The sequence below is a fragment of the Carica papaya genome, chromosome 7 (genome assembly GCF_054855325.1).
Source record: "Carica papaya isolate Zhongbai chromosome 7, ASM5485532v1, whole genome shotgun sequence".
Classification (NCBI taxonomy): Eukaryota; Viridiplantae; Streptophyta; class Magnoliopsida; order Brassicales; family Caricaceae; genus Carica; species Carica papaya.
The window spans coordinates 15,243,406-15,248,034 of NC_142315.1; the positions used below are offsets into that span (position 1 = coordinate 15,243,406).

General features: G+C 39.3%; 1 long non-coding RNA gene across 1 annotated transcript; it reads right to left on the minus strand.

The window, feature by feature from the left end:
- Positions 1–390: 390 nt before the first annotated feature.
- LOC148252993 (uncharacterized) lies at positions 391–2,357 on the minus strand. The gene is made up of 2 exons (XR_015813645.1): positions 2,253–2,357; positions 391–1,318 (listed from the first exon to the last, which is right to left on the minus strand). It is a non-coding gene; the product is annotated as an uncharacterized LOC148252993 (long non-coding RNA).
- Positions 2,358–4,629: the final 2,272 nt, after the last annotated feature.

A 4,629-nucleotide genomic window follows, 5' to 3' on the forward strand; every position in this document is an offset into this window, starting at 1 on the left:
TTTCAATCTTTATTCATAGGCCATAAAAGGAGACTGGTTTTTAATTCTCTGAGGATTCGACTCTAGTCACCAATACTATAAAATTCAATTTGTTGTTAGAATAGGATATTATTTTTGCTAGATTTAACACCCATTAAATTTTGGCGTTGTTACCGGGGAGTTGAAATAACTAATTGCGTTCTTTTCTTTTTATGACCAGTTTTGATCGTGGAGAATCCTTCTTCTATCATCTGGAGATAGAGAAAACTGCCAAAACTTTGAGAAAACATACCAAGTTGTGACACCCCTAAGCCTTTTATTATCGTATATGGTATTTTATTATGTTTTAATTTTTAATTTGGCATTTAAAATACTAAAGGCATGAATTAAATTTTAATTTTGCCAAAAATATTAAGAAAATTTAAATATAAAAAAGAAATAGAGAAGGGATCCGTGGGAAATATGCATGGGCATGTGCATGGACACTCGAGTCCACACGCCCGCGAGCCTTCAAGCCCCTGTGCCACATAGTCACGTGTGACCTGCAGCAAAAAAGTGAACCAGTGCCGCACAATCGCCTCACATGACATTGCGGGTAGGGCTGCCTCACGTCACGTCCACCTTCCATCTGCATGCTGCCTTGTCTGCCCAGATGACACATAACGTGTATGCACGCCATAAGGTGATGGCTGGTCGGCCACTTGGCCGATCAACGGCCAAGTGCTATTGGATCACATACACCCTCCTTTGGCTTTTTAAAGCCAATTCTTCCTCTCCTCTCTTCCCTCTTATTTATTTTTCCTTCTTCTTCTTCATTTGGCCGAGATAAAGAGAGAAAGAGCCTTAAGAGAGACAAAACCAAGGAGACCCAAGAAGCTTTCCTCTTTCTTAAGGTAAACTTTCTTCTTTTCTTCTTGATTTTCTTTCTTCACTAAGATTTCCAAGAGCTCACCCTTAAGCTCTTCTTTCACTCAGATTCCATAAAACTTCTAAAAATCCATGGGTTGCCGAGAAACCTTACTTCGCCTTCTAGCTGCAAATAACCTTGTGACATCTCAAATGCTAACTAAGGCATAATAGTGCCAAATACTGAAAAAAAATTACGAGTGCATAATAGATAATTGTATGCAGTAGAATAAATAATTACAATCCCTTAAAAAATAATAATAGAGTTCTATAAAATACTGAGGCAGAGATAAAATTAATTACAAGCCTCTATAAAAGATAGACTCATTAGAGTGCGAGATAATTATGCACTCATAAAAGTTCATGGATCCACGGGATCCTCAAAGACTTCATAGGGGTAGATCAACAATTGATTCCTTACTATCTTTCTCATCTGTAGGGGACATGGAAAGGGGTGAGTTCCATATACTCAGTAAGAAAAATAGTATTTAAATAACATCATAAGATTTTAAAGGTAATTATATAGTACCATCATTACTTACCATCAAGAGTCATGTCAGGGTTCTATATAAATTATGAAAATAATTTACTTTAAATAAAGAAAACATCAAGTCAAAGTCATACCATGTCAATCAAATCAATCATGCTGAAAATTAAAAAAATTAAATAAATCATGATACGCACTATTTTCGTTTTCTCATTTTACTCTTCATGCGAAGTTGTTCCAACTTCCATCTTTTGAGGGCAATACGAATTTTTGACTACCCATGTGGAATGGCCAATTCATTTTATATTATATCAGTAATGTGTGGCTTACCAAACCAACAACATATTGACGGCTTGATAAACCATAACACGTTCTATGACCACGGTCGTGCCAACCATAGTGGTCCTACATGTCAACTATAGCCACCGTTGTACTTTGCCAATGGTGATCCATACAATCATATCACATCACCACTCTCGTCAGAGGGTATGCCGTCATCCATAAGGAGCGGTTCTCTCACTTCTTTTCAGACCAGATAGGGAAGAAACAGAAACCTCTCAGAGATAAAAAGCCTAATAAAATATTTTATGAATCATGCATGCCAATAACCATATATATTTCTCATTTCTAGACATCATTTCATGTTTAACCACTTTACCACTGTATAATGTATCACATATTCATATTTATCTGAAGCATTTAATCATTTAAATTAAACATGCAAAAAATCGATTTACATATGTTTGTAAAACATGAATTCGATGTAAATTAGTTCATTTAAGCATTTAATTAAATCATGCAACCATTTAGTCCAAACTTCGTTAATTTTAATCTAGAAATACTCCTTATGATGTTTAAAAGTAAATATTAAATTTCTTACCGAAGCCTTGGTGTTTTTTACATTTTTTTCTTCTTCTCCTCCTTTCTTTCTCTCTCTAGATGACTCCCTCTCTCTAAAAACTCTTTGGTGGATGAAGAATGAAATGTAAGTGATAAAGGAAATAGTGAAGTGAGGGTCCCTATTTATTGAAAATGTGGACCGTTAGATTTGCGCCAAATGGTAAAATTTTATGAAGAGAGAGAAAGTCAATGTGAAAAGATAAGATGTGATGACCAATGGATGTGACTGATGGATAGATGACACAATATGACAGTGGCACAAAAATAGAAGGCATGCCACCCAAATGAGAGTGATACATTGCCCAAGTGGTAATGGCAGTTCGCTGCCCAACTAGTGGCACACACTGCCCAAAGGCAGTGCACGGTGCCTGAAGGCAGTGCACAATACCCAAGGGGGCAACGCACTACCTGATGCCGCACATGCTGTCCCAACCTTCCGTGCGTTACCTGAGGTACCGCATGTTGTCCCAGCCTACTGCACGCCACAGACCTAGCTTGCTATGCGTGCAGGCCTACCTCACGGATGGCTTTTGCATAGGGATCTATGCATGATGGGACACTTGCAAAGACCCCACCTCACACCTCGCGTGGATGGGACGTGTGCATAGTGTGCACGTCCTGTGTTGGTTGCACGGGCGCACATGTGCGCGAAATGCTGAGCCCGCATGAGAACGACATGTTGAGCCCACACGAGCGGGATTACTTCTGTAGGCGTTCCCATAGGATTTCTGCCATTTTTCCTCCATTTTCCACAAAATCTTTTTATTAAATTTTAAAATATAAATTAATTTCGAGAAAAATGAAATAAATAATTTCAATAATTATTTAACTAAATAAAATACGAAATTAAAATATGAAATCCATTTGAAAATTCAAAAGACGAAATATTAATGAGTTTAAACAGTCTTTGGGCTCGAATAAATAGGTTTTCTACAAATCTCATTTTTTGAACCAAAAAAGTTGAAAGTTTAGGCAAGGGTCTTTGTATTTTCATGTACTCTACTAATGTGTTTTCTAGACTTTGAAAACATTTTAAAATAATGAAATTCATGATTTTTTTTATTTTGTTTCATGCATGCATGAGTATTATTTTAAAGATCATATTACGTTGAGTGTTTGGTAGATTTTGAGTGTTTTGTCTTCAAAGGATGTGTGCATATGAATTTGCATGTTTAAATTGAGTTATGAAAATGGAAAATAATTATTTTGAACTTAAAAATGAGTTCGAAAATGGTTTGGGCACCAAGGTGTTGAACTGGTTATGGGTTGTGGCAATGTCGTGTCTATGCCCGAGGAACATGGTCCCCAAATTGCTTGCATGGGCGGGAGCACAAGCCCCGCTAGGCGTGTCAGCATGTCGAATGGGCTTACTATGAGTGCATCTTCGCATATCGCCATGTTGACGTGTAGGGGCTGGCTAGGCCTATCCATATGCCGAGTAGCCTACACACACAGGGGAAAACCTTGCTTGCACAACATGCTACCTATATGAGGGCTCACGCATCCGTATGGGCATAATACGCATAAGAAGGCATGTCCCAGTGTGCCTGTGCACATACGGGATAACCTGCCCAGGCATATCGCTCATGCGGTACACTGTGTGTGCAGGCTGGGCCCTTTGCCTCGCCCTTGGGCGATGGTCAAGAGGGTTACTCAATACGGCCTTAGCCCAAGAAGGTAATCCGATGGCAATATGGGTATGTTAGCCTTGTTGAGCTAGGTTTGATCGAATGGGCCCTTTTTGGGTCAGTTTCATGTTTGGACCCCCACTGGGTCAGGGTTAGGTTTAATGGATCCTCGATCAGGTTTGGTTCGGTTCAACGGACCTCTATTGGGTTTGGGTCAGGTTGATTAACCCAAATCGGCCAGGTTTAATTAGTGGACACCACAGGGCCTGGTTTAAGTGTGTTGGGCCCCTATCGAGCTGAGTTAGTTAATGGGCCCTTGTCGGGTTTGGGTTCTCTAGTAAGCCTTGTTTTGGTCCCAGTTCAATGATAGAATTTAGTAGGTCAACGTGATTGGGAAATAGGTAGGTATTAGGACCAATGATGGACCCAATGGGTCAAACTAAATGTTCTGAACTGTGCATTTAACTGTGATTTTGGAACCATTAAGAAAAATGAAGAGAGTGAAATCCATTTGACCGTTATCATGATGGGTAATTAAATATGAGTGAAATCGACTGTTGGTGAACCACTCCCTTTGAATGGTACTAGCCTTCCCTCTGACAACAGTGAATCGCAAATGATTCTAGGGGGCAAAGTGGCTAAGTATTAATGAGCATATGGATCATCTTAGGCCACTTGGAAGAGACATCCTCATGCCAAGTGGGCCCATAACAAAGAGCCAGACCCAAG